Here is a 12,326-nt window from a genome sequence, read left to right as displayed (position 1 = left end):
TTCTGCCTTCTCTATTTTACTTGGGAGGATGCTGTTGAGGGGTCGGGCAATCCACTTATGTTCCTTTTCTTGTATTTATGTTAGATTTAGCTGTCTTTTTGCTTCTTTTGTGAATTTGAGCTCATTTAATCCTGAAAATACAAAAGGAAGACAAAAACACTCTTTTTCCAACATTAGTACTAAAAAAGGTTTAGTTTTATACCTCATTTGATGTAATTTATATGTTGCATTTTACACACATCAGTGGCTCCCACTGAGGAGGCTATCCGCCTAAACAAGTTTTCTGATGCTGAGCCAAAGAAGAAGGAGACTCATGTCGAGTCGTCCGGGGGTAACAAAAGAAAATTCTCGAATTTCAAACAAGGCACTAGCAGTGTTGATAAGAAAGGAGAGTCAAGCACGCCAGCTCAAGATACAGCTGGTACTGGCAGGAAAGGAAAAGGGTATATGGGTACCCATCCCAAGTGCAACACCTACCAGCGTCACCATTCAGGCCGATGTGGTTTAAAAGTATGTGAAGCATGTGGGAAAACTGGCCACTCGAAGGATTCTTGTTGGGCTACTGTTGGCCAGGGAGGCCAAGGAGGATTTGGAAATAGAAACAATTACCGGGGTGGAAATAGAAATCGCCCACAAGGAAACAATGGAGGAAACGGGAATCGTGGCAACAATGCGAATCAAGTTGGTAATGCGAACCGAAACAACAACAATCAAGCTGGGAATGGAAGTGGAAACGGGCAAAGACCTGGATGCTTTAACTGTGGTGATATTGGGCACTATAAGAGGAACTGCCCAGAATTGAACCAAGCCCGTGGAAGAGTTTTAAATATCGAAGCGAGGGAAGCGCGCCAGGATCCCAATGTCGTTACTGGTACGTTCCCCGTAAACCAACGCTATGCATCCGTTTTATTTGATACTGGTGCCGATTATAGCTTCGTATCGTTAGAATTTAAGAATATGCTTGGGTTAGCCGCTAGTAAGTTAGATATTCCCTACTCGATCGAATTGGCTAATGGAAAGTTGGTAGAAGCCAATGAAGTTGTCAGAGGTTGTGTAATCGAATTGGGAGAGCGTGAGTTTGCTTTGGATCTACTACCAGTCCAGCTTGGAAGCTTCGACGTGGTGGTAGGAATGGATTGGTTATCAGGCAACAAGGCAGAAATTGTTTGTCACGAAAAGGTCGTTCGCATCCCAACCGAAGATGGTGAGACAATTGTGGTTCACGGAGAAAAGCGAGATACGCCTTTAAGAATTATCGGCTGCCTGAAAGCGCGAAAGTGTTTACAAAAGGGATGTGCTACCTTCCTGGCACACATCATGGACAAGAAAGCTGCTGAGCCAAAAATCGAAGACATCCCTGTCGTGAGGGAATATCCAGAAGTCTTCCCAGAGGACTTGCCTGGATTGCCACCTCAGAGGCAAGTGGAGTTCCGTATCGACTTAGTTCCAGGCGCCACGCCTGTGGCTAAGGCACCTTATCGACTTGCCCCGTCTGAGATGCAGGAATTGTCGACACAACTTCAAGAGTTGCTAGACAAAGGATTTATCCGACCAAGCTTCTCGCCTTGGGGAGCTCCAGTCCTGTTTGTCAAGAAGAAGGACGGTAGTCTTCGTATGTGTATCGACTACCGGGAGTTGAATAAGCTGACGATCAAGAATAGGTATCCTCTGCCAAGAATTGATGATTTATTCTATCAACTTCAAGGTTCAAGCTTTTACTCTAAGATTGATTTGCGATCTGGCTACCATCAGCTGAGGATACAAGAGGAGAGTATCCCGAAGACAGCCTTCAGAACTCGTTATGGACACTACGAATTCCTAGTTATGTCGTTTGGTTTGACAAACGCGCCTGCAGTCTTCATGGATCTAATGAACAGAGTTTGCAAGCCGTATTTGGATAAGTTCGTGATTGTGTTTATCGACGACATTTTGATTTACTCAAAGACGAAGGTTGAGCACGAACAGCATCTAAGAGCTATTTTGGAGCTGCTGAAAAAAGAACAGTTGTATGCCAAATTATCTAAGTGCGAGTTTTGGCTACGTGAAGTCCAATTCCTTGGACATGTAGTAAATGAAGGTGGGATCCACGTAGATCCAACCAAGATCGAAGCGATCAAGAATTGGGAGACGCTAAAGACGCCAACCGAGATTCGACAATTCTTGGGTTTGGCTGGCTACTATCGAAGGTTCATTGAGGATTTTTCAAAGATCGCTCAACCATTGACACTCCTCACACAGAAAGATAAGAAGTTTGATTGGGGAATCAAACAGGAAGAAGCGTTCCAGCTATTGAAAGATAAGCTCTGCAATGCCCCAATCTTAGCTCTACCGGAAGGTACAGAGGATTTTGTGGTATACTGTGACGCCTCGCGTCAAGGATTGGGTTGCGTGCTGATGCAACGTCAGAAGGTTATAGCTTACGCATCGCGTCAACTGAAGGTACACGAAAAGAACTATACCACGCATGATTTGGAACTCGGCGCAGTGGTATTTGCGTTAAAGATCTGGAGACACTACCTATATGGTACGAAGTGTACCATCTTCACAGATCATAAGAGCCTACAACACATATTCAACCAGAGGGAGTTGAATATGAGACAAAGACGTTGGGTCGAGTTGCTGAATGACTATGACTGCGAGATAAAGTATCATCCAGGGAAGGCGAATGTGGTCGTTGATGCCCTAAGTCGAAAAGAAAGGATCAAGCCCATAAGGGTAAGGGCTTTAGAGATGATTATCCAAACCGATCTTTCCTTGCGCATTCGTGCCGCGCAGAAAGAAGCTCTTAATGAAAGAAACCTCGAAGAAGAATATCTCCGTGGGATGGAGAAGCAATTGGTGCCAAACGAGGAAGGAACGTTATGTTTTGAGAAAAGGATTTGGGTTCCTCTGTTTGGAGGTTAGAGGAAAGTTATTTTTGATGAGGCACACAAATCACGGTACTCTATCCATCCTAGAGCGGATAAGATGTACCAAGATCTTAAAGATTATTATTGGTGGCCTAGGATGAAAGGCGATGTTGCTGTTTATGTGAGCAAGTGTTTAACGTGCGCTAAAGTGAAAGCGGAATACCAGAAGCCTTCAGGACTTCTGCAACAACCTGAGATTCCCAAGTGGAAATGGGAACAAATCTCCATGGATTTTATTACAAAGTTGCCAAGAACGCCAAGAGGTCATGACACTATTTGGGTAATAGTGGACCTATTAACGAAGTCTGCGCACTTCCTACCTATCAAGGAAAAGGATAATACAAGTAAGTTGGCCGAAATTTATATGAGAGAAATTGTTACACGCCATGGAGTACCTCTCTCGATCATCTCTGATAGAGACGGAAGGTTCGTATCAAGGATTTGGCAATCCTTCCAAGAAGCTTTTGGCTCGCAATTGAATCTGAGCACTGCATTTCACCCACAGACCGACGGACAAAGCGAGCGAACGATACAGACTTTGGAAGATATGCTGAGAGCATGTGTTATGGATTTGGGCGGTAGCTGGGATACGCATTTGCCATTGGTCGAATTTTCATACAACAACAGCTACCATACCAGTATTGGTGCCGCGCCATTTGAAGCTCTATATGGCCGCAAGTGCAGATCACCGCTTTGTTGGTCTGATGCAGGTGATAGACAATTGGTTGGTCCTGATGTGGTCCAGGAAACCACAGACAAAATTGTACAGATCCGGGATCGCATCAAGGCGGCTCGTGATCATCAGAAATGTTACGCGGATCGAAGAAGGAAACCTCTAGAGTTCGAGGTAGGTGATATGGTGTTGTTAAAGGTATCACCCTGGAAGGGTGTGGCACGCTTCGGAAAGCATGGAAAGTTGAATCCGCGGTATATTGGTCCGTTCAGAATTTTGGAAAGAATTGGGTTAGTAGCGTACAAGCTGGACTTACCTGCTGAACTGAATGGCGTTCACGATACATTTCATGTATCAAATCTGAAGAAAAGTCCAACTCAAGATACCGTTGTCATTCCCACCGACGAGATTCAGGTTGACGACACGCTCCACTTTGTCGAAGAACCGGTTGAGGTTACGGATTTGAAAGTGAACAAAACGCGCTGGAGCAGTGTCAAGCTCGTCAAGGTTCGTTGGAATGCCAGGCATGGTCCTGAATACACCTGGGAGCGTCAGGACCGAATGAAAGAGAAATACCCCCCCTTATTTCCCAAGAACCCTGCATCTAGAAGCAGAACTTAAAATTTCGGGACGAAATTTTTCTAACGGGGGGAGAATGTGACAACCCTCACCAAATCAGGTATCCGTACGACTTAATTAATAATTAATTACTGCTTAATTACTGTGCTTGCTTGAAATTGTGGATAAACTGCTACCTGAATACTGATACATGTACTTACTTGCATCATACTTTATTTGTTGTCACTCCATTATTTGCTTACAGAACTTTAGTGACAACCTTGATGCATAAAAGCACAGTAGCACAATGAATGGATAACCTTTTTAACATGCTGATATAGCCAGCATCAGGCAAACACTGCCTCTAAGGCCTGTATGAGCCTGAGATAGTTTACTACACTAGTAGAGAGTGTAGGGATATGAGAGTTGTAGAACTGCGTCACTAGGTATAAGTTATAGTGACCGGATGTGCCTAAAACGTACTTTAAGTACAAAATTCAGCACTTTAAATAAAAATTCAGCATTTGGCTACCTAATGAAGTGCCAAAACATGAGAAAAATATTACTAGACACTTTCCAAAGTGTCAGGAATAAGTTGTGTCAATAAAAATAGTAATAACGACACTTTAAAGCTTTGTTAAGCACTTTAACGGAACACTATCCAACCGAACAACCGGACTATACCCGGAACATAAAAATATTGCCATCAACATTGTTTTTCTTTTTCTGAGCTAGTTAGGGTCCCCGAATACCCTAACACCCGTCACAACTTACTACACGCTAGTAACCGGATTAACCTCCTACTTATCTAACTATAACCTAACTATATAGTTGAAAATGAACTAAGATACCCCCCCCCCTAGCCGAGTTCGTCCCCTAGGGGGACACCCTTGTCCTTTATTTGATTATAATAATCATCTATGTCTAATATCTTGGTGACATGAGAACCATTGGGTAATTAAGTTGAGATTTGTCTATAAGTATCTAACATAACCCATCATTCTTTCACAACACACATCAAAACACCACACTACTCTCTCCCTCTCTTTGAACTTTCGGCCGAAACCCCAAGCACACCCACATCCATTTTCGATTTTGATCAAGACATTCCAAGTATATACAAGGGTTAAGGATTGCGTATAAGGAAGCTCGGTGCACTCGGATTGTGAAGGACCTCGCTACATTGCTTTTATCCACCCGATTTCTGACTAGTTTCTTCCCTAGCCTCGAGCTAGTAGTAAATGACTCTAAACGCCTTCTTGATCTATTCTAAAGTGGTTAAAATGAACTTTGTCGGTTAAAAATCATGAACATGCAAGATGACATACTAAAAGTTTACTAAAATGTTAAACATGTTGGTAAAAGCTATAGAGTTGTGTAAAACTTGTAAGACTTGATTTGTGGTGATTATTTAGTGTTGATCTATGATTGTAGTAGCTCGGATCGTCATCTAACCCGGTTAAGTCGTGTCCTTGAAACATGACCTAGAGTATGTTTAAGTGTAAAAAGGGTTAAATGATGAACACTACTACACATTGAGCATGAACTTGTGTAAAAACAATATTTCTTATGAAATAGACTTGTAAACTAGTAGATCTACGGATCTACAAGTGGTATTTTCAAAGGACCAAGCGTCAAATAAATCATGTTTTCTAAAACCGAGTTTTACGTGAACAAGAGTGATTTTTGTAAACACACAAGTGTGTAGACACTTGTGTAACACAAAGTTTTGACAAAAAGAACTATTTTTGTAAATATTGATAAGAAGTTGTAAAGATGTAACTTCTTTAAAAACGAGACTTTCAAGAAACCGGATTGATTTATACAAAGATCCACTAAAAATATGGGGAAATTACTACATATTTTGGATAAACCACAAGTTCATGTATTTTTGCGATTTATATCTATTTTGACTAGTTTGATGGTTTGAATATTGTTTGTTAATGTTGGGAACATTGTTGGTTGAATTTTAAAAGAAAATGATACGCTTGAAAGCGTGGCCACCTCCAGTTACAGGGGAAACTCTGGCGAAATTTTTCCAAAAACCTAACACTTGGAAATATTTTCATCACAAGTGTTATAAATATTTTTTTAACTTGTTTCACAAATGTAAATTTCGCCACGATTTTATTTACAAAATTTCTAAGTGCCGGAGGTGGGATTTTCACAAAATAAAACTTGATAAATATATATTTAGTATATATTTTTTTTTTCATAACAACACTTGTGAGATTTTTACGATTATTTTGTGAACTATACAAATCTTATTTTTAGGGTAAAAATAATATTACCAAATGTTAATGATTCCAAAATAATTCGAATGCCTTCACCATAAATAATTAAGTTACAATGGTATAATTGCTACCACCCGATCTTTATCCGTAACTTACGTATTTTCAGAAAATACTCATAAATATGTATTCTTTTGACAAGAGTATTATTTTGGGAAAAATTATGTGAAATAAAATATAATATTTTTGGGAAAAATATTTATATTTTGGAGTTAGAACTAAAATATATTTTAAGTGAGACTTAATAATATATTCCGAAGATACAGAAATGCACATGTATTAAAGCCCCCATCCTTGGGAAGGAAAATATTTACCAAATATTTGCAAAGTGTAAACACGAAATAGTTGTCTAACTGTTTCCCAAAAACTTAAACCTTAAGCTAAGGCACGGCCGTCCGTCTAATAGAAGTTAGTACGTGTAGGTTGTCGCACCGCAGATTGATCAGGAGATTTACTTGATAGAGACGCACCACTGTGAGTTCAGTTTTCTTAACTGTTTTCAGTTTTCTAAACCGCGGGGGTGAAATACATGTTACTATGATTACAAGTACTTTTTACATGGTATGGATAGCGTAAGGAGGGTTATTATTTAGATCATGTGAGTGGGTAGGCGCAACTTGAGGCCATTAATCCTCATTGTAGGACCGAGGGACAGTAGCGGTAGATCTATCTGGGTGTAGCGAGCCCAGCCCCAGGCCCAGCATAACGGACCTCGGGGTGACTTTGTGCCCAACGCCAAATCCGCTAGGTTTGAGTCTTCCTACTTGCACTTCACACATATCAATGGCCTTGCAAACCATTGGTGATCTCTTTTTCCTTATTTGCTACATACCAGGATTTTTATACATACAAAGGTTTTATTACTCACTTACACATGAACTCGCTCAACAATTTTTGTTGATTTTTTTCCAACTTACATGTATTTCAGGGAACTAAAGATCTGGCGCGGTATGCTACGTTTTCCCGCTGCATAAAAGTTATGAGGTCATCCAAGTTTAAGGGATGTGACTTTTTCCTGGACGAGTCACAGTTCTTAAACTGCGTTTATTTCATGTTGGTGTTGTGTCTTTCAAACAATGTTTTATGTTGTTAGGTTGTAATTTCCGTTGCATGTGTCAATGCCTTAAGACAATGTTGTGTTACTTATGTTTTTAAACTTAAATCAATGGATGATCTTGCATGGTTTTATTTTCATATAGCTTTGTTATGATTAAGCTATGGTATTAAGAAGTCACACCAAATTAACCATGCTTCCACAAAGCCAGGGTGTGACACAACTCTTGAGTCGTGTCAATGATTCCATTATCAAGCTTCTTTGGCTTTTCTTCTTTTTCTTTTTTCTTTTTCTCTTCTTTCTCTTTCTCTTCTTTCTCTTTCTGTAGGATCGTGTTTTGACCCGATTGAGTTGTTCAGAGAAGTTTTCGTCAATTACAGGTGCGGAAAACAAGTAATCAGCGTAGGAATAGCGTGCAAATCACTTTAAACACCTTTTGTATTGAAATATAATAGTTTACAAGCATGTCTCGATCCGGCAGCACCTCGGTACGAGTTTCAGTCAACTGTTACAAATGATTCGCTCTAAGGGCTATATATAGGGTTCTAGGTTCACTCCAAAGTACATGTCCGTATAAGCGGACCTCCTTTGAACACATAAGCGAACCCACACATTTGACATAAAAACGAACCTGTTGAATGCCCTATAAGCGAACCTACTACCAAACATACACACAACATCCTATTTCCTCGTACAACGTGCCCTGATCTAACACTCTAAGATTATGACTCGATCCAAGACGTAGTCAACAGATGAAATGCACCAACAGCTCCCCCTCAGATGTTGACGGAGTGCCATCGAGTCTCCATACTGTTGTGTCTTCATATCTTCAGTCTTGATCAGTCACTGGGCTTCTCTCTCTCTATCTTCATCTCTTTCTGTTTTATCATCAACAGACTCCCTCACTTTGAAATTTAACATCTTTTAAGTTTATCGAGTCCAACATGTGCTCCCCCTCAAATGTTGACTTTTCCTGCATAAAACTCTACCACAAACATAAGTTTTATGATAAACGTTTAAGTATAAGATCATCACTTATCACAAACCAAAAAATCAATCAGATACTGATGAACCACTTGGAATTGTGACGTTTTTCTTATCAAACCAAAACACGATCACCCAAATCAATTGGTCATCATGTTTAGCACTTCGAATTTTGAAAATCAGCTTTTCAACACCAGTTGTCGAAAATCTCTTTGACTTTTCAAAAATTTATGCTAAAACACATCAAAAATCTTTTTGGAATTTTCTGAAAGAAAATGAAAATGCAGAAATAAACTATTTACAGACAATATTTTGTGAGCTCGTGCAAGAGGATCATATCAGTTTTGAGACATATCACCAACACCGTTAAGCTTTAAACATACTCAGTTCTAAACAATTTACCTAGATTGTCAGTATGTTTGTCCACTTAAATTTTCACACAAATTTCAATCGATTCGAGATACGATATTAGTGTTTTAGAAACTTAAACTTAATTGTGTATCACTCCACTCGAATATACTCCTGTATCCAGATCCCAATATTCAGTCTTACAGGTGAGTATACCACAGATGATATCTGTAAAGGGGTAATGTGCGAGGGCCGTGAGAGCTCAGGTCGATACTTCCGTATACGTAGAGAGATGACGGCTTCGACTTTTCGGTGTGTCCCCTTTAGAGGATCTTTTGATTACAACAGCAGCGACTACAATTTTATTGTTTCATCAGCTTGCTGAGGGCGATGCTATGTTTCAAGCATTTTGCGAAAAGCATTATCCGGGGACTAGGTCAGTACTTCCATAAAGTAGAAGTCCCGGGATAATACCCCAGATATCACTGAGTATAAAGACCTAGTATCTCAGAATAAGGGACCTTTCAAACAAGATTTCGGGGGTTACCCATATATTCAAGAATAGTTACCCACGAATCAAGCAAGTTTGAATTAGGTTTATATCTCGTTTCAATTTACTAAATGTGCAAAAACCTACTGACACATCCGCAGTAAGATTGTTTAACACTTTTAAACTTTCCAATTCTTTAGCATGTTGTGATAGTCCACTGATGTAGTATCATTTCCTCTTTTTCACAACAAAATTCATTTTTGATTTTATCATGTTTTTGACTATTTCAAATTTTCTAATGTTTTTGGATTTTCTGAAAATATCTACTCCCCCTAAAATGCAAACACATTAACGAAAATTTAAAACAAACTGTACAGAAACATGACAACCGATATCAAATCACCTCAAATCGCCATTCACTAGGCATAAACAATCAGAACTCCCCCTATCAACAAACTATTTTCCCATTTAGATTTCAAAACACTTAAGTTTGTTTTAATCAAAATGGTTTTTCCGGAAAATAAGTTTGATTGATTTTATCACTTGTAGATTTATCAAACAAATGTTCGGGGATGTGGTTCATCATCTTGTCTTCCAACCAAAAGTAGGAAAATACAAGTACAACTTAATGTCCTTGATTTACCATATGCAATCAAATCATCTAACCACTTGTAATTATAACCAACAAACATAAACAAACCTCTTTACCGTTTAAATGATTGACGTTACCGAATATAACTCAAGAAAGATGCCGATTCATGCTCCACGCTTACCAACCTGGGAGCTCCGGCAAGTCCTGAGACTTACTTTTCATAATATGTACCATCCCAGTCAAAAACCAGGGATGGTTCAACCTTTTCTTTCACAGTTTTCTTCTCATAAAATTCATTAACCCCTTTGACTTTTCGATCAATCATCTTGCCAAAGATATCTTTTACCTTGGGGTTAAAGACCTTCTCAGCATCAAATTCCTGTGTATCATTATAAAATTGGTTAGAAATTTCAATTTTACCAATTTTCTTTATATAATTCTCAGCCCGAAGTAATGGAAACTCCTCATCATTCACAATCGGAACTGATTTTTCATCTTTTACATCAGCTTCACATTTTGAAACAACTTGTGGCTCAACTGACTTTGTGGAATCAGTTTCATCGCCCGAAGATAGCTCCTCTGATTTTGATCCATCAGAATCATCGCTAGAGCTTTCACCAACCTTCTTAACAACCCATTTCTGGTTGTCAGATTTTGCTCTCTTCTTGTAAAACTTGTTTGAACTCTCACCAATTTCAAAAATAGAATTTTTAAACAGTTTGGTTCGATCAATTGGCGGTTCAAACTCAACCACTTGTTCTTTAAGTTTACGAGATACTCCCTGTTTTGATTGTATCGCCTTAGAACAATCTTTGGCAATATGTCCAACATTCTTGCACTTGAAACAGGTTCTCGAGTCTCTCTTCTGCTCAGCTATCTTCTTCAACTCAACTTGCTTCTTCGTCAAAAACTCACTGTTTGATTCTCTCCAGAAGTTTGTCTTTTCTTCTTCATCAGTTGATGTACCTAAAACAAATGACATTTTTGATTTATAATCACGAACATATTTTTCATTTTTCTGTTTTTCTGTAGGAGTAAAACCTAAACCTTTCTTTTTGAAATTACCGTTATGGTTTGATTTCTTTTGGAAACCTGAACCAGAACTGTAATTCTTTTTCTTGTTTAATCTTTGTTGTACTCTTGAGGTGTATTTTTTAGGTTTTTCATTAAGACATAAGTCTTTTATTTCAGAAATATTGATTTCTGTGAGTATGAAAACCTTGTTTATCAATTCAGATTTGACACCTCTTATTGGAAATTCCTCATCAGAATATAATTTGTCAGAATTATTCAAAGTGTAAGCAACTTTAAACAACCCATCATCCAAATTAGATTTTGATAACAGGAATTCTTTGTCATAGACTATTTTTCCCTGTTTTTCTGTTTGACCCGGAGTGCTTGACTCAGACTTTGACTCTGACGCGGACTCCGACTTTGACTCCTCTATCTCATCGTTTTCTAACACATGATCCACGACTTTCTTCATCAATTGAGACTGTTGATCAGTGTCAGACGATGTAAACACAATATCAATACTTTCTGGAAGATTGACCGACGACTCTGACTCCCACTGTAAATTTGTGGCTTTTTTGACTCTTTCATCGTTAGGATATCTAGGCAAATATCCATTTTCCAGCGGGGGTGGACACTTGTTATAACTGACACCTTGCGTCTTACCAGATGCTGTATTTTCAGTGTCTTTTTTCTTGTCATTCTTCTTCTTGTCAGCAATTTTTTCATCAGCACCTTTTCCAGCTGCTTTCTCTTCAGTTACCTCATCATCTTCCCATACCTTCATACTTTCAACCGTCGGATAAATCCTGTCAATGACATAGGAAGTGCATGAGTAACTTTTTAACAACCGATTAACTCTTTCAGTTTCAGTTCTTTGAAGCTCAAGCTTTTGTTCCAAAGCAGCACATTTTTCAATGTAATTGTTTACAACTTTCTGCTTTGTCATGAACGCTCCCTGAAGTGTTTTCATTGCTGTAGCTTGTTCTTCACTCGTTTGATTGTATTGATTCATTGTTTTATTTAGCACATCATAAGACTCCTTCAGACTATTCAAGTTGTAAATCAAAGTGTTGTTCTGCTTCTTTACAGCTTCACAGTTTTCACACTTCACCGGAATCTTTTTCGCATCAACTTCTTCATCAACTTTGAATTTTGGAACTTCTTTCACCTTTTGTCTTCTCACCACCGGCACCTCTTCATCATCACTGCTCACAGGTGTCTTGATCTTTTTCTTCTTCTTCTTGGCTTTTTCATCTTCACTATCACTTTCAGCAAGCAGCTTCATATCTTCTTTATATTTTCTTGCCCAATATTCCGTATCATCATTACTATCATCTACAATCTTTGCCGTAAAAGCAATGTAAGCTGTAGTTTGATCAGGAATATAATCATCCCAAGTGAAATTTTCCCAGC

The sequence above is a fragment of the Helianthus annuus genome, chromosome 17 (assembly GCF_002127325.2).
Source record: "Helianthus annuus cultivar XRQ/B chromosome 17, HanXRQr2.0-SUNRISE, whole genome shotgun sequence".
Classification (NCBI taxonomy): Eukaryota; Viridiplantae; Streptophyta; class Magnoliopsida; order Asterales; family Asteraceae; genus Helianthus; species Helianthus annuus.
Note: the sequence above shows the minus strand (reverse complement) of the source record.